Source organism: Pseudorca crassidens, chromosome 3, assembly GCF_039906515.1.
Source record: "Pseudorca crassidens isolate mPseCra1 chromosome 3, mPseCra1.hap1, whole genome shotgun sequence".
Lineage (NCBI taxonomy): Eukaryota > Metazoa > Chordata > Mammalia > Artiodactyla > Delphinidae > Pseudorca > Pseudorca crassidens.
The window spans coordinates 144,880,714-144,899,375 of record NC_090298.1 but is presented as its reverse complement, the minus strand read 5'-3'; the positions used below and the strand labels follow the sequence as shown (position 1 = coordinate 144,899,375).

Here is an 18,662-nt window from a genome sequence, read left to right as displayed (position 1 = left end):
CCCAAAGGACCTCCACCTGGTGTGTTGCTCACAGAGCCATCTCCAGCACGAGCCTGTGAGTGAGTACAGGGCCTGGCCAATAGTAGATCCCCATTAAAGGTGGGTTGAGTGAGCTTAAACTGACCACTTAGTCTGTAAGATGTTGTCAGTTCAACCTGAAAAAAGTGGTGAGGAGGTCTTGTCTGGCAGCATTGGTCCTGAGCTACAGAGAGAATTTTTTTAAATTTCCTATTGAAGATTTTCAACTAGAAGATATGTCCACTGGAATCTTCCAAGCCCATGCCTTTCTCTTACCTCCATCAGCCAATGTGTATTGATTGTTTTTGCTACCAGGCTCTTGATGTTGTAAGAATGCAAAAATCGTGTAAAGCTTGGGGCAGCTAATTCTATAGAAGGGACAGGAAGCCTCCCAGCCATTGGTCAACATCTATGGAAAATCAGGTATTTATTGCAGATATTTATTGCGTACAATGCAATGGGGAACAAACGCTTCATGGAGCTTACGGTCTAGGGGGTGCGGCGACAGACATCACAGTAAGAGCCAGGCACCCCCCCCCCACAAATAGCTCCATTTCAAGACACTCCCTCTGCAGTTGGGCTGGGCTGGCTTAGCATCTTGGCTACTTACTTCATGTGACCTTGAGCAGGAGGCTTAATAAGCTCCGTGAGGCTCAGTTTCACTACATTTAAATGGAAGTAATAATTACTTTCTTCCTCGGGTCATCATGAGAATAAGAAACAACTCAAACAGCTGGCATATCATTTCTATTGTTATGATAAGGATGATGACACTATAATAAATGCCGGATGAACGGTACAGAAAGAGGGGGGAGGGGAACACCTCTTCCTGGAGAGAGATGGTGTGCGTGAGGAGTTTCAGGAGAATGGGGTAGTTGGTGCTGAGACTGAAAGGAGGGGTTGGATTTCTGTACAAGGAAGTGGCCAAGAGTGAATCAGTTCAAAAGTAGAAAAATGAATGATTCAGAAGGTCATTAAAATAAAACAACTAAAGAATCTAAACCAAATGACTGGCTTCCTTAAAAATAAGACATTGCATTGCCAAGCTAAGAAAGCGTTAGTCAGGCGGGGGAGGACGTTACTGGGAAATTTCACCCAGTTCAGCATTATTGAGAAGTTGTGGGTTCCTGGAGCCCTCGGTGGGTGTTGCACAATCCTGTGGGGTCAGGGTTACCCAAACTCTGGTCCAGGGACCGAGAGGAAAGTGTTTAGGACAGGATCGATGTTAGAAAGAAGAAAGAAGCTATTTGGAAAGAGGAGCTGTCTCAACACACAGACATGGAGAGCAGACTTGTGGTTGCCAAGACGAGGGGTGGGCGGTGGGGTGGGTGGACTGGGAATCTGGGGTTAGCAGATGCAAACTATTACATAGAGAATGGATGGACAACAAGGTCCTGCTGTATAGCACAGGGAAGGCAGAGTGGTCAATGTCCTGGGATAAACCATAATGAAAAAGAATATAAAAAATAATGTATATATATATGTACAACTGGGTCACTTTGCTGTACAGCAGAAATCAACACAACATTGTAAATCAACTATTCTTCAAATAAAAAACAAAAGAAAAAGAAGAGCTGTCTCAAGAGAATGTGGTCAAATGTATTGGAGGAGTCTGGGGTGGGTCCACAGGCCAGCAAACATTTGTTCCAAGAAACCAAGGCAGGGACGGTACATATCCAGGGGTCTGGGTCTGATCCACAAGACAGACATATCCCATTCCTTCTCTCCAGGGTCCTGCAGCCCCTGCTCACTTTCCTCCACCCTCCTGTACTACAGGGACACCCCAGCCGCCTCCATCCAGCTGGTGGAAGTAGACAGATGGGGCTCAAACCCCAGCTCTGCCACTTGCTGGCTGTGTGATCTTAGGTAGGTCACTTTACCTCTCTGTGCCCTCATTTTTTGTCTATGAAAAGGCGATTGTAATATTCACTTCACTGGATTATGGTGGGGAGTTAATGAAACACATGCCTGGCACATTTAGGTGCTCAGAAAATGTTAGTTCCAGCACCTTCTCCTGTTCTCTCCCTTCTTCTGACTTCCTCTTTCCCTACCTATTCTGATGATTTCTTGCTGGAGGTAACCATAGAGTCTATAGGAAAATAATTGAACACTTCCTATCTGGTACCCGGCAAGAAAGATCACTGATTTATTTATGTCATTCAGCTTACATTTATAAATACCTATCATGTAATGAGCATTGTGCTTGGAATAAAGACAAAGGGATGAGGGACATACAAAAGATGGAGATGGAATGCCAAGGAACTGAGAAGGGAGAAACCAACATTTCCAGTGCCCTTCGTGCCAGGCGTGGAGGTGGACATACAGGATAAGGAGGTAAAAGTGGCAGCCTGGAGCATTGGAGGGGCCACAGCTCAGGGGGAGACAGACACACACACACCCAAATGACAACTGTGGGGACCCATGGGAGGTTGTGATTTTATTGTCTCAGGCAAGCTGGGAAAGCTTCCAGGAGGAGGTGACAGAAGCGTGGTGGGTGCTGAAGAGTGAGTATTCACCAGGTAGATAAAGTCAGGAAGAGCATTTTAAACTGAGGAACAGCCTATGCAAAGGCCCAGCTGCATCAAAGGACAGAATGTTTGGAGAACAGTTGGGTGCCACTTTAGAGGAAATGAAATAAAATATTTTCATTTAGTGCAAGACCTGGCGCAGAGTAAGTGCTCCATAAAAGGTGGCCGTTAGTATTGACAGATGGTCCGTGAACTTGACCTTCAGAGGTTAGCTAAGACTCCTACAGAGAGCCCAATCGCCTCCCAGGATAAAGGCAGGTTCAGGGTCAGAGGAGGGAAGGAAGTGCGCTTCAGAAAGGGGCTGTGGTATGAGACACTTCCTGCTTTACAGGGAGAGCCTCTGGATCCAGCCTGTGATGGGTGCTCAGCTAACGGGAAGGTGGACCACGCTGGGCCCCAGTCATCGGCTTGTCCTGATGAGCCAGACCCTGGGGATTCCTCGGGCCGGGGGAGCATTTAGAGAACTACCATGCGAGTCATCTGCCCTGTGCAGTCACTGCCTGTCAGAGCTGCACTGGGCCGGCGGGGAAATGGGCCGATTGCAGCACGGAGCGGTGGGAACCAAGCACTGGGCCCCAGAGCTGTGTTTGTTACTGGAAGACGGTTAGGTAATCCGTTCACGCATGCCCTCGACAAATGTGTATTGAGTGCCAACTGTGTGCCAGGTGCTGTTTCAGGCTCCGGGGACACTGCAGAGACAGACATCGTATCCCTGCTTCAGGGAGCTGACATTCTGGAGGAAAAACATGCACGAACACTTCCCTTCTGCGTTTATTGAGGGTTTACTATAAGCCAAGCCCTGGACCATGCACTGCGCCAGCAGGATCTCATTTAATCTCCTTAACTGGTTCATGAGACAAATCTTGTCTCATAATTGTTATCCCATTTTACAGATGACATTCTCCCACTTTAAAAACCTACCCATGGGACTTCCCTGGAGGTCCAGTGGTTAAGACTCCGTGCTTTCAATGCAGGGGGTACCAGTTCAATCCCTGGTCGGAGAACTAAGATCCCACATACCTGCTCAGTGTGGCCAAAAAAACAAAACAAAACAAAACAAAAACCTACCTACAGGGACCCCGTTCCCCAGACCTGCCCATCATTACCTTTCAAAAGTGGGTGAGCTAAGGTGAGATGCAAACAATGACACACAGCCCTGCTCTCGGCTCACAGTGACCTAACGGGGCAGAAATGAGGGGCCTGGCATCTTCTGATAACAGCCAGGCGCCGCCTGCCCAAACCACTCTCCTGAACTCTAAGAGCTTTCAGATGCTTTCAGAGCTGCGTAATAATGCCCTTTCCCAGAATTCCTTAATCATCATTACTCTGGACTCAGGCATTTAATTGCTCATCTGTTTCTCAATTCTTTCATGAATGGAGAATTTCTTTCATGACTGGATCAGGGCTAGAGCAGCCTTCGACCAGATGATGCTATAGGTGAGTCTCCCCTGACCCCCCATCCCCTGTAATTACCACTCTGCCTTACACTCTGTTGCCCTGTACCCACGTGTGAGCCCTGCTGTGTGCCAGGTGCTTGGGTCAGGAGCCCATGGGGTGGCAGAGGAAGAAGCAGGCCTCCAGGAGAGGGATGACAGACAGGAGCCAGAGAGAGGGTAGCCCAGGGGGCTGGGGGAGCCCAAGGGTCATGTCACCTGGCCAAGGTGAGAAAATGCCACCTGCAGGAGCGAGCACTTACAACTGAGTCCGGACGTCCAATAGAAGTCATCCAGGGTTAGGGTTCTCTGGGCAGAGACTCATGATGGGACGTGGCCTTTGGGGGACCTGGATGTCACCAGGGGTGCACCATAGCATCTGGGGGACAAAGGGGGCTAGGCAGCAAAAGGGCCAGCGAAGAGACTAGAGCGGTGGAAGGCAAACTCATGAAGGGTCTTCAGAGTTGGGTTAAAGGAAGTCCTTCTCCCTCTTCAACAAGCAAGGACGCAGCACACCCACAGAAAATCAACTTCCATATTCGATTCAATTCAACCAATATTTAGTGAGCATCCCTGATCGGCCAGGCCTTGTTCTGGGAATAATAGGGATTAAGAAGCAGTACATAATAGAGATTAAAATAATAGAGATTGAAAATGCACTCATGGGGCTGGCATTCTAGTGGGAGGAAGAGAGGGAGACAGTAAACAAATAAGCAAGAGACACGACATGTCAGCTGGTGCTCAGCGTGGGGGGAAATAAAGCAGGGGAGGAGAATGGAGGGTGTTGGCATGGAGAGGGAGGACCTCAGTGTGAACGTGACATGGGGGAAAGACCCCAAGAAGATGAGAGGGGTGCCGCTGATATTGGGGGAGAGATGCCCCAAGCCCAGCGAAGAACAAGTGCTCAGGCGATGAGGTGGGGGCTTAATTGAAGAACAGGAAGCTGAGTGAGACAGGAGAGAGGGTGAGGATGTGAATGGGCCTTTGCCTGTGAGCCCAGAGAGATGGGGGCGCTGGCGGGTTGGCTACTGCAAGAATCCAATAAACGCATCTGAAGAAATGGAATGGGTGGCCAGCATGTCCTTCCAGCAGCAGAAGCCACATGTGGACATGAGATCTCTCTAACCTTCAAGAATCTTTCTCCTAACACTGACAGCCCTTGGATAAGATGCGATAGATGATCAATGGCCAACATAGCTGTCCAAGAGATAGTACTGAATTAAAAAATTAGGTTGTAGAACAATATAATCCATTTCATGCAGGAAAAGTGAGTAGATGATAGATAGATACATACATACATACATACATAGGGAGAAAGGAAGGAAGGAAATGGCCAGAGAGAAAGAGGAAGGAAGGGAGGAAATTGCACAGACCTGTTGCCCAATGGGAACTGACCCTACAGCTACCCTGCTCTTGAACTGAGGCCAGGCTCAGCATAGCCTGACCATCTCCCCCCAACAAACCCAATCCTGAAGTATTACCAAGGGTGTGGATTTTCTTTCTGATTTTCTCTATCATGAAATATACAAATAAAGAACATGTGTAATCTGGTCCACTGTATTGCCAGAAATGGAAGTCTCAATAAGAGATTTTACTGGTGGTTTCCTATAGAGTTGGAGAAAAGGCGTTACAGGGTACAGGGCTCGTGGAGGCTTCTGGAAACTCCACTTAAATACCCCGCTCCTTTCCCAAAGTCCCTCTCTCCACCTCATCCCCAGCTTTCCACTCTCAGCTCCCCCTCTCCAAGCACCTTGGCTTCCTTTCCCTTCCCTTTGCTCTTCCTGGCATTTCCCACTTGGCAAGACCAAAGCTAAGGGGTCTGAGCATTTGATGACACAAACAGTGGGCTGACGGTCAAGCTGGGACAGTGTGGTCCTTCGGTGTCCCCGGCGCCTCACTTATACCCACAAGAAACTGTTTATAGTGGTTACTTCTGGAGAGGAACCCAAAGGCTGGGCTTGCCATTTTCCACTCTTTGGAACAATTCATTTCTTCTCTAGATGTACATTAATTTTATGTTTTTTAAAAATAATTATACTGCCATCCAGGCCTGCCCTTAACGTTGCAGGGCCCAGACAGAGAGAGCAAAAGGAGGCCCCTGATCATTGCTTGCCCTCTGCCCCTTCCCTTCCTGTCCCAGATCCAGCCTCTGGGCAGCTGTGTGGGGACAGCCCAGCTCACATGTGCTCCACCCACTCCCCACACTCAAAAGCAGACCACTGGTCATCCCTCAGCACTAGGTCTACCCTTGTCAGGTAGGACCTGGACCCAGGCCTATGCAGGCTCTGGAAGTGGACTTGGGAACATTTAGGCTGGGAATGCTCAGATCCTGGCTGCCCAGACCCGGCAGGAACTATTTATACCACATCCACCCAATGGCAGGATTACCAGCATCTTCCTCTGACATTCTTCTGTATTGCTGGAACATTTTACATCCAGCAGAACATTTATGATCTCTATGTGGCCCCCCCATTACTCGGCTACATTTGGAGGAATGGATTCAACTGCAGGATGGCGTGCAGGGGGAGGGCTGGGACGCCAGGCAGACCTGTAGTGTATTTTGTGGTCTGTCGCTTCTTCGCTGAGGGTCCTTGAGCAGGTCCCCTTATGTCTCTGAGCTTCGATTTCCTTCTCTATAAAAAGGGAATAGGGATGAGCACTTTTTAGGGTCATTGGAAGGATTGAGTAGCCAGGCAACGAGTGGCACATTTTCAGAATGTAATTATTACTACTTTTTAAATGTCAGTTGATGCCAGGAATGTTATGATGACCCTCCTGGGGTGGTTTCAGCAGGCTTATTTCCTAGTCATAATCACTTCCTCCATCACCCCTTACGTCATCCTCAGTCCTGCCTCACTCACCCTCCCGCCCTGCCCGTCCCTGAGCCACATCACCCTCCCTGCCCCCAGGCTTAGCCTTCCCCACCCTAGGGCTCAGCCCGAGAAGAAAAGCGCCAAGAGGACACACTTTCTCTTTTACTTCAGCCTGTTCTTTTGACCTTTCCTCTCTCCCTGACCCATTTCAGACCCTTTTACTCATTTCTGCAGAAACCCTGTGAATGAGCTTCCCAGGGTCATTCGCAGGTTACACTGGATAAGCTGAGGCTTTGTCGGCTCCCTCAGGGGAAAAAGCTGGCCTGGGAGCCAGACACTTGAATTCAAACTCTGTGTCTGTGCTTCCTAACTGTGGGGTCTCCGATGAGTCATTTCTACCTCTCTGAGCCTCAGTGTTCTCAGGTATAAAATGGAAGAATGATTCCTACCCAGCAGTTTTGTAGCGCAGATCACTGACGTGTCAAATATGGAGGAATATGAGTTTGGTCAGTGATAGCAATTAGGTGGAGGTCAGATCATGCAGGACCTTGAAAAGTAACCAGTGAACTTGGGCTTCAATGCTGAGGGCAGTGCGGGAGCCGGGGATGACTTTAAGCAGGTGGTGGAGCTGAGGTGGGGGAAGTCTCGCTCAGGTGAAAAGATGGGGAGAGGCAAGAGGCAGGGGAGCAGCCATGAGACCTGAACTCAGGCAGTGGCTGGAGAATGAGGAGGAACAGATTCAACACCGAGCCTGGAACTGGCATCCTCCCGGGAGCAGGTGTCCTCATTCTCCATTCGTCTCAACTAGAGGGTCTGAGAGCCCTCTGTGCCGCACTGGCCACCTGGATTTAACCCTGAACACAGGGGGACCAGAGGAACAGGAAGAGGAAGAGCGTGAGAGGGAGATAAGGTGACACAGAAAATGGAAATCCTGATTTTTCTCTTTTCCAATTTTTCAAACACTGATTTCAGCTAGAACAGTCAATACCTAGCAAAAAAGGAAGGAAAATAAATTTGTTTTGAGAAATAATCATAACTAATGCTCATTGAGCTCTTACTGTATGCCAGGCTCCACGCTAGGCATTTTACTCTGTAATCTCATTAAATCATCACAGTTAGCCCATGGAGGAGGTATCATCATGATCTCCCTTTTAGAAATGAGGAACACAGGGGCAGAGAGGTTAAGGGTGTGGTCTAAGGTGAGGGAGGGAACGGATTGTGATTCAAGGTCGTCAGACCCCAAGCCCCAAGCTCTTAGAGGACAATGAAACATCTAATGAGACTAGAGCAAAATGAAAACCAGAAATCTGAGATGTCTAATAATAGCGGGATAGTCACTCTTCCCTACAAATAGTCAGTAACCCTTAGAAAACAGTTGTGCCGTATGATATAAGTGGGAAAAGCACATTATATACGGTGTGACTACAAGTACATTTTAGAAGTACATGGACACAAGATACTATTCACAAAAGCAACCAAAAATATAAGGTACCTAGGATAAGCTGTCAAAGGCTTTTAAAGAAAGTTATAAAAATTTACCAGATGATGTTAAAGAAAGCTTAAATACATGGAGACACATGCCATGTTCATGGATAGGAAGGCAGCTCTCCTCAAAGTGTCCCAACACTATTCCAATCAAAAGCCCAACTCAGTTTTTCATATAACTTGGCAAGCTGATTCTTCAATTTATATAGAAGAGCAAAGGACCTGGAAAGGCTAAGACACTCCCAAAGCAGAATTCTGGGCAGGGACTTAACCTACCAGATATCAAGTTTTAAGTAAAGCAACCATAATTTCAACAGTATGATATTGGTACAGGGATTGGCAAATAGATTAATGGGACAGAATGAGGGGCCCCAATAAAGGGATCCACATATATTAGAAAACGTGATTTTATTATTGTTTTTTATTTTTGTTTGTTTTTTCTTTTTCAGAAAATTTGGATGGAAGATGCCCTGAAGACCAAAGAAGAAATAAACAATGATTATTGCACAAATAAAGCTGGGGAAGTTGGCTATCCAGATGGGGAAAACCATACCCCTTAGCACATAAAAAATCAATTCCAGGTGGGTCAAGGCCTTCAATGTGAAAGAAAAATCTTAAAATTCTTAGAAGAATTATTCAGTCATGAAAAATAAGGAAATCCTGCCATTTGTGACATGGATGGACTTTGAGGGCATTATGCTAAGTGACATAAGTCAGACAGAGAAAGACAAACACTGAATGATCTCACATGTGGAATCTGTTGACGGGTCATTGGGGTTGGGGAGAATGGGGGGATGTTGGTCAAAGGATGCAAACTGTCAGTTATAGATGAATAAATTCTGAGGGCCTAAAGTACACCATGATGACTATACTTACGATATTGTATTTTATACTTGAAATTTGCTAAGAGAGTAGATCTTAAACGTGCTCACATCGCACACACGCATACACACACACACAAACGGTAACTACGTGAGGTGACGAATGTGTTAACTAACTTTATTGTGGTGATCATTTCACAATATGTACGTATATTAAATCAGCGTGTTGTACACCTTAAACTTACACACTGTTATCTGTCAATTGTCTCAATAAAGCTGGGGGAAGAAATCTTAAAAGAAAATACAGAATATCTTTATGATCTCAGGTAGAGACAGATTTCTTAAGCAAAAGAGAGAAAGTATTGTACAAGCACAAAGAAAAAGATTTGAAAGAAAAACATTTGACTAAATTAAAAGAATTTTCTGTTCATCAAAAGACATCCAAAGAGGGCTTCCCTGGTGGCGCAGTGGTTAAGAATCCGTCCCCAATGCAGGGGACATGGGTTCGATCCCTCGTCTGGGAAGATCCCATATGCTGTGGAGCAGCTAAGCCCGTATGCCACAACTACTGAGCCTGCGTGCCACAACTACTGAAGCCCACGTGCCCTAGAGCTGGCATTCCGCAACAAGACAAGCCATTACAATGAGAAGCCCGCGCACTGCAACCAAGAGTAGCCCCTGCTTGCCACAGCTAGAGAAAACCCACATGCACCAACAAAGACCCAAGGCAGCCAAAAATAAATTTAAAATTATTTATTTATTATTTTTTTAAAAGGACATCAAAACAGATGAGATGACAAGCCACAAATTTGGAGAAGACATTTGTAATGTACACTTAATAAATGATTAGTATCCAGAATAGATAAGAAATCCTACCAATTCACAAAACTAAGGCAAACAATTTAATAGGAAAATGGGCAAAAGACTGAAACAGATATTTTACATAAGAGGAAATAAATATGATCGAGAAACCTTTGACAAGATGCTTAATATTGTTATTACTCATGAAAATGCAAAATAAAACCACATTGAAGTATCATTTTACACCCATCAAACTGGTGAAAATTGTAAGTCTGACAATAGTGTTAGGATGTGCAACTAGAACAATCATCTATTCTTTTTTTTTTTTTTTTTTTTTTTTTTTTTGCGGTACACGGGCCTCTCACTCTTGTGGCCTCTCCCGTTGCGGAGCACAGGCTCCGGACGCGCAGGCTCAGTGGCCATGGCTCACGGGCCCAGCTGCTCCGCGGACCGGGGCACGGACCTGTGTCCCCTGCATTGGCAGGCAGATTCTTAACCACTGCGCCACCAGGGAAGCCCAATATATAACATAATTTTTTTTAAAAACCTATACATAGAAAAATGCCTGGAAGAACTCTAAATGTGATGGTATCTCAGTAGTAGGACTCCTTTACTTTCTATTTTTCTGTATTTTTAAAATATTCTTTCTCCCTTTTATAGTGAAAAGAGCACTAAACCATGTTAAGAAAAAAAGAAATGAAGAGAGCTTTTCCCTCAAATTTGTTCAGAGAAAAGGGAAGTGAGAGGAAATGGGTGAAAGCTTTGAGCTTTACCTAACTCTAGAAGTAACAGATGACTTTGGAATTTTGAGGCAAAATGCTAATTAAGAGATAATGAGTTGTAACTGTTATCTTGAGGAGGGGAAAAGTTCCTCCCAAGAGTGAACTCCCCAGTCCCTCTTCTCAGGAAACCCCTGCCAGTTTCTAGAGTGAGCAGAGGGTTTTGATGCCCTTTTGAAACAAGGGACGTCACCAAAGAGATGAAGTCACAGGACTCAACCAGCCCTTGGAGGGGTTGATTTCAGATCCTCTGAAATCAGGGCATGCATCCCCTTTCAAGAGCCTTAAAGACCAGATGAAACAGAAGAATAAGAGAAACACCACAGAGCTAAGAGAAATACTTGAGCTAGGAGAGGGGTTGAGAAAATGTGGTCCAACACAGTCGCCATACAACTGGATAGTATGATTGCCATTTGGGTAAATTTAATTCAAGGGTCTTGGGTTTCTCTTCCCAGTACTATCATCTTGTGTACCTCCTCTCTCTCACATCACTGAAACCCCAACACAAGACAACACAATCGTTCACTCTCTTGAGGTATTCATGTACTCCACAAACACGTAGGTAGGCTTGTTTGGGGCCTGGAGATGCAGGTGAATGAGACAGAGACCCTCACTTCAAGGAGCTTACCCTTGTCAATGGAAAAAGTTATCAATAGTCAATCTAAGAAAGAAATGGAAACTTTTATTGAAGCCAATTATAACCCGGGAGACAGTCTTTCAGAAAGTTCTGAGGACTGTTCTGCCCATCAGAGGTCCAACCACGGTAATGTAAGTTTTTGAGACAAAGTTTATATGTCAACGACATCATTGACAGTTTACACAATCCAGATCTACACATACAAAGAGTGGTGCATCATGGATCATCTTGGCCCCATGCTGAGACTGGAAAGGAATGTCATCTCCTAAGGAGGTCTGGTTAACCCAGAAGCACAATACACCCTAACGGGGAGGGAAGAGGCCCAAACAGGCAAAGAAAACTTTTATGTTTACATTTTTCTCACCTTGCCATAAAATATGAATTTTATGTCATCACCCTCAAGAGTGGAAGGCAGCTATAATGGCAGTTAGAATGGGATGGGAAGTGCTTTGGTAACTAAGTACGAGACGTGGGTGCAGAGGAAAGACATCTAACTCAGCCAGTGAGCAGCAAGGCGAACCCCCGAGAAGGAATGGCCCCCGCATCAAGGTGCAAAGGATGAGTCACAGTAAACCAGGCACAGAGTGGTTCGGATGACGAGCTGGTCTTCCTCTCGGCGTGGACTGCATGGGCAAAGATGTGGAGGAGAAAAACAGCTGGCCGTGAAGGGAACCATAAGTAGTTTGTTTTTCTGGAGTGTGATATTGTGATTAATAATAAGAAATATATATTTGGTCGTTGTCCAGTTTCTGGCGCAGAGCTTCTAAAACCCTAGGAATTTCCTCAGTGATTGATTAAAGCTGTCTTTAGGGCTTCCCTGGTGGCCCAGTGGTTGGGAATCCGCCTGCCCATGCAGGGGACATGGGTTTGAGCCCTGGTCCAGGAGGATCCCACATGCTGTGGAGCAGCCGGGCCCGTGTGCCAACTGCTGGGCCTGCACTCTAGAGCCCACGAGCCACAACTGCTGAGCCTGTGTGCCACGACTACTGAGGCCCGTGTGCCTGGAGCCCGTGCTCTGCAATGGGAGAGGCCACCGCAATGAGAAGCCTGCGTGCCACAGCTAGAGAAAGCCTGTGCGTAGCAACGAGGACCCAACGCAGCCAAAAATAAATAATAATAATAAATAAATGTTTTTTAAATAAATAAAATAAAATTGTCTTTAGATATTCCTAACAAGCCCCTTTCAACCACACCTGGGTTTATGTTAATGAGGTGAAATTTGGAAAGCCTCTAAGGATGGGGGCTGGTTGCCAGGGGAACCAACCATGTGATTGGAGGGTTGTAACTTAGTTGCCTCCCTGACCTCCCGGGAGGGGAGAGGGGCTGGACATTGAGTTCAATCACCTATGGCCAGCGATTTAATCCATCATGCCTATGTAATAAAGCCTCCATAAAAACCCAAAAGGATGACGTTCAGAGAGCTTCCAGGCTGGTGAACACGTGGAGGTGCTGGCAGAATGGCCCCTTGGAGAAGGCATGGAAGCTCCGAGCCCCTTCCCACATACCTCGCCCTATGTACTTCATCTGGCTGTTCATCTGTATCCTTTATAATAAATGGTAAACGCTAAGGAAATGTCACTCTGAGTTCTGAGAGCCACTCTAGCAAGTTAATTGAACCCAAAGAGGGGGTTGCGGGACCCTCCCCTTGCAGGCCATTCAGAAGCACAGGTGACAACCTGGACTTGAGAATGGCATCTGAAGTGGGGCAGTGGGCCCTTAACCTGTGGGATCTAACTCTATCTCCAGGTAGCCAGTGTCAGAATGGAGTTAATTGCTTGGAGGTGTCAGAAAACACATGCTGGATGGAGCATTGATGACAAGGCAGGACCTGGCCAGGGGAGGCTGGAGAAGTGATGAGGAACCCTCTGTCTAAAAGATCTATTCTTACGCGGTCGAGGGACTTAGACCTGGTCCCTTGGGTACTGGGGAGCCATGGAGGTATTTTAACAGAGAAGGGAGGTGGCTGATTTGTCTCTTGCGTTATGATCAATCTGGCATTTAAATGGCCCACTTGATGGTATCATAAACCAGGAAACTTAGGGTACAAACCACAAGCAGATTGGTTCAAGGGAAGGTACAATGCAAACTTAGACAAATCCACACCTGAATCTTGCTCCAATACTCACCAGCTGGCGTGAGTCACTTAGTTCTCTGAGCCACCGTTTGCTCATCTGTAGTGGGGCTGATGGAAGCAACCAATGAAACACTACCTGTGGAAGCCCTGAGCATAGATCTGTATTATTCTGAAAATAAATTTCCCAGATATTTTGTTAATCCAAAAATGAAGTGGCAGAAGAATATGTATTTCACTACTAATCTTGAAAGACAAATAAAAACAAAACATGTATGTTTGAAAAATGCAGAGAAAAAAATTGGAAAGGTTCACACCAAACTGAAAATAGAGGTTCCTTCTGGAGAGGTAGAAGAAAACCTCTGCTAAGATTGGAGCTGGAGATCAAAGGGGCCTTCAGTCTTATCTGTAAAGTTTTCATTTTTTTACATGGAAAGTGTATTCCTATACTACTTGTGTATTTAAAAATTAATTTTAAAATAACCCAACAAAAGCCCTTGACAGAGAGCAGATGTTCAGTGTTCTCTCCCGTCTGCTTGCTTACACAGTGAGATTCGGGGCCCTTCCAGTTCCACTTCCTAATTCACTCTAATTTCAACCCCAGTAGAAGGCCAGAAGGCCTGTCAGAGTCACTCAGCAAATATCTGAAGAAGACCTTCTCTGACAAGGTTAGTGGGTCTCTCACAAGTGGGTTAAAGTCTCCCTTAGTGGACCTGAGATCCCACAGTCTCCCCTGGAGGCCACCTGAGGGCCTCCACTCAGTCCTCAGCACCCCCTGCCCCCATCCTGAGGACACTGCCCTCCCTCTGGCCTTCTGGTGGACCCTCAACTCCTTGGGAAGCTCCACTCTGCTTCCTCCCTCCTGGCCTCAGAGCTCCTGGCTGGGAAAGCAGAGAGATGCCTGCCTCCATTGCCTTCCCAAAGAAAGGCTGGGGTCACCCCTGGCCACCAAAAAGCCCAGCGCAGTGAAGAAAACCTTCAGCAGTGGTTGCCTTTGCTGGGGCCTGGGAGGATGAGAGAGATTTCACTCTCCACTGTGGACCCTTTTTCCTGTTTGAATTAACTTTTTATATAGGTTACTTTTTAAATTAAAGAATTACTATTCCTTTAAATAGTTCGGGGAAACAAAAACATTTCACAAAAGCTAATTCTATTTTTAAAACTCTGATTGAGGCCAGATTAGAGTTCTTGATGAATATATGACTTGGCGAGGGGCAGGGCAGAAAGAGAGACAGTCTTTCGATGACTCTAAGTATGAACGATGAGTGGGGTGACTCTTCTGGAGAGGAGGGTGCCGCTGATGTCTCCTCTATCCAAAACACCTCAACACTGACTGGGACTCAGTGAGGATTTCCTGAATTTAACTCACGTAGGAAGCCATGTCTCAGGTCTGCTAAAAATGTACTTGTTTTGGAAAGGAGGAGAAAAAATGAAAAAGTGGATGGAGTGAATTCACAGAGTGTGGAGAGGGCTTGGCTGTTCTCTAGATCTCCTCACTTCACCATGAGACCAGAGAGGGGGTGGGACTTGAGATCCAGCTGAAACCAGATCCAAAGTAGGGGAGCATTCCGCGGGATAAACACTTCACCCTCCCAACTACCCCGTGAAGTGGGCACTCTCTCCATTTTGCAGAGGAGGAAACTGAGGCTACGGTGGGGAACGAGGCAGCCCCAAGGTTACCCAGACAGGTATCGACTGAACTCTGACCCCAAAGCTTTCTCTTCCACCTTTGACCTCGCCTCTCGTCATGCAGCTCTTGGGGTTACAGTGAGCCAGATTTTCATCTGGGCTTTCTCTGTTTGCAGGCACCTTGGAGTATACGGATCTAGCCAGAGACACCCGGAACATATTATTACTGGGCTTACGTATATTCATCACTATTTATGAGGTGCTACACACTTGTATGTAGAGAGAGTTTCTGTCCTGTGCGCTAGTGTATCATCAGCTTGCTACAGAGTGAGTGAACGACTCTGATCCTGGAGCTCCCCCGCTTCACAGATGAAGAGGTTGAGGCTCAGGGAGCTGAACGGATTTACTTCAGTTACACGGTAATCGCACCCAGAGCCTTCCAGGTCTCCCTTTTCGGTTTCCTCCGCAGAGTCAAGGTTGGCTTGACACACAACCCATCGCCAGCCCACCCTGAGGAAACACAGCACTGACATCAGCTGGAAGAAGAGACCCACCTACCCCTGGGCAGCAGTGCTGCTAATATATGGGACACCCATGCACCATCACATACACTCATGCCTGGGCCACACAAAGGTCTCCCCGAGCTCTCCATGTTCAACCAAGGAGCGGGAATGGAGCAGCAGCGAGACGCCCCAGATGCGGTCCCCATCCAACCCCAAGCCACACCGCAGACTGCAGACTGAGGAGGAAAGGGTCCAGGTGAGCTCCATGGCAGAAAGAGAGAAGGAAGGGGAACGGGTGGTGCAGAGTCACACAGCTTGTGGAGCTGACTGCTGCCAGTAGAAGGTAGCACTGTCTGAGTTGGACCTCAAACTGGTGAGCCCCCCAGTTCCTGAAAAGTGAGGATGAAATGCCACACCCTGGGCAGGCTCAGAGGTCCCCTGTCTAAAAATTGCAGACGGTTGGTGGGAGATGTGCTTCCTCACTCCTCTGATTTCCATGAGAAGGGGAGATGGGTGAATTCCGACTGGCAAGTTGTCGACTGGGGTCTGAGACTATGTTGTCCAGGTCTTTTGGGAGAAGGCTGTGCACAGGGAACCGCGTTCTGCTCTGCCCAGACCTTCCCAGGGAGGCCTGAACTTTTCCTGCCTTTCCTGTGCCGGCCTGGGTCTGTCTGCCAAATTCAGAGACTGACAGTTAGGAAGCCCAGAAGTCTCATCTGTTCAGAGCACAGGCAGGAAAGACAGTGCCATATATTGGGCTCCCTCATATCAAAATATTGTGAGGCATCCCAGCTTAATATACTTTAGGGCCCCTAACTGTAGAAGAAATTTCACGTTTTTAACACAGCTCTTAAAGCCCTTCACAATCCAGCTCCCACTTACTGACCTCTCCAGCTTGACGTAATCCCCGGCCAAAGCCAGGCTGTCTGCTCGCCCACCTCCGTGCTTTTGTGTCCTTCCCCGGGTTGTAGCCAGCCTCCAAGATGACCCCAGTGATCCCCACCTCCTGGTCCCTCCCCACACCCTTGTGAGATCCCTCCCTTCGAATGGAGGCTGGACTTATGAATAGAAGAAGGTAGAAATGACAGTGTGAGCCTTGGAGATGACTTCATAGAATGCCGACTCTCCTCACTCAGCTGGGAGAAGCCATGTCATGACCAGCGTTATGGACAGGTCCATGCGGGGAGGGCTAAAGTCTCCTGCCAACAGCCCTGTGAGTGAGCCTGGATCCTCCAGCTTCAGTCGTCTTAAGATTGCAGCCTTGACCAACAGCTTGACTGCAAGCTCATCACAGATCCTGAGCCAGAACCCCACAGGTAGCTTCTCGTGGATTCCTGACCATCAGAAACTGCAAGGTAATAAATTGCTGTTTGTTTTAAGTTTTGGGTAATCTGTTACACAGCAATAGATAACTAATGAACCCAACCTACCTTTCTCCTTAAAGCCTGCTTGTTCTTCAAGGTCTCAACTCAGACACTTCTTCTTCCCGGAAGCTTTTCCTGACTCCCTGTAGAAGATACCTGACGATTTAGCCTCCCAACATCCCCTCCATCTTTGGCAATACTGTCCTGACTTTTCTCCCTCTCTTCCTCCCTTCCTTCCTTCCTTTCTCGTGGCCACGCCACGCAGCTTGCAGGATCTCAGTTCCCCCACCAGGGATTGAACCCATGCCCTTGGCAGTGAGAGTGCTGAGTCCTAACCCCTGGACCAACTGGGCGTTCCCACCCCTGACTTTTCTTTAGGAGACCACCCTTCTCCCATCTGAATCTGTGTGTGTGTTGAATGAGGCTGATTCCACTCCAGACTCTAGGGGGTTGGCGTTCAGCCTAGGCCTGGCCTATCCATTCTCCTACAGCCCACTGTTCAGGGATGCAACCTAAGTCAGCCCCTGAGGGTCAGCCCAGGAGCCTTTGCTGGAGGTAGCAGGAAACAGGTCACCTTTATCTGCTGGAGTTGCAGAGCAGGAAAAACAGCCTACAGCTACAGCTTCCTTCCTTCTTTTTCCTTTTGTTTCACAAGCACAAAAGGAAAGCCTCTCTAGAGATGAAGCCAGAAGAAAAAAGATGAGCCTAGGGATGGGGAGAGAGATTCCTGATACAATTATTGAAGTGCCTGGATTCAACTGTGCCTGAAACTAAATCTACCTCTGGACTTTTCTTTCTTCCTTTCTTTCTTTTCCTTTCCCCTTCCCCTCCCTCCCTCCCTTCCTTCCTTCCTCTTTCTCTCTCTCTCTTTCTTTTTTTCTCTTTTTCTCTCTCTCTCTTTTTTTTGGCCTTCGGTGGTGTGTGTTGATTTGAAATGATCTCAGTCATCTTGAACTGAAAGAGTTCAGACCAGTTTCATCCCCATGGGTGGAATTAGGGACCCCCTCCTGGCCTCCCAGAACCTCTAGTGCTGCCACTACCACTGCACTTACCACAGAACTGCACCTGCACAAGGAACTGGTGCCCCTCACCCTGATTTTTTGTAATGGTACCACACTTTTGCTTACACCAACCCACCCCCCCGCCGCCCTGCCCCTTAAAAACAGGAGTGTGTCATGTTCCAGAGGACCTGTCATAAAGAGGTGCCCAGTGAATAACTTATAATCATTGAATGGGTGGATGAATGGGTGTCTTCTAAGTTGGCCAGGAGACTTAGCGGAGCACGAAAGGAGAGTTGTTTGTTCTGAGGCCCTGCTACGAGGCCCAAGTTACCCTCAAGACCTCTCTGAGCTGACAAAGGACTATTATTTCTTAATCTCTTCATCCAGACCACAGCTGAACCAGCCCCAGCCCTGGAACACAAACCAGGCTCCTATTACAGAAAAACAAATCTGACCTGGCCGTTTCCCTGCTTCAAACAACTTTCAGTGACGTGTTTGGCAGGAGGGGGTGGAGACCAGTGAGCATTTGGATCCAGGGAACATTCTACACTATAGAACGTTCATGTGTTTATCAATTGATTCATTCAGCAAGCATTTAATTCGCACCTGCTCTATGCCAGGCCCTGTACCTGTTGCTTCATCTTTACAGCAAGCTTTTAGGGCCATGTATTTGTTATCTGTTGCTGCCTAACAAATCACCCCAAACTTACTGGCTTAAAACAACAAACATTTGTCATCTTGCAGGATCCAGATGCAGCTCAGCTGGACGCCTCTGGGTC

The 18,662-nt window shown here is 47.2% G+C and overlaps 1 long non-coding RNA gene across 1 annotated transcript; it reads left to right on the top strand.

The window, feature by feature from the left end:
• Positions 1 to 3,789: 3,789 nt before the first annotated feature.
• LOC137222106 (uncharacterized) lies at positions 3,790 to 9,342 on the top strand. Its single transcript, XR_010942329.1, has 2 exons — positions 3,790 to 3,983; positions 8,727 to 9,342. It is a non-coding gene; the product is annotated as an uncharacterized lncRNA (long non-coding RNA).
• The last annotated feature ends 9,320 nt before the right edge of the window (positions 9,343 to 18,662 follow it).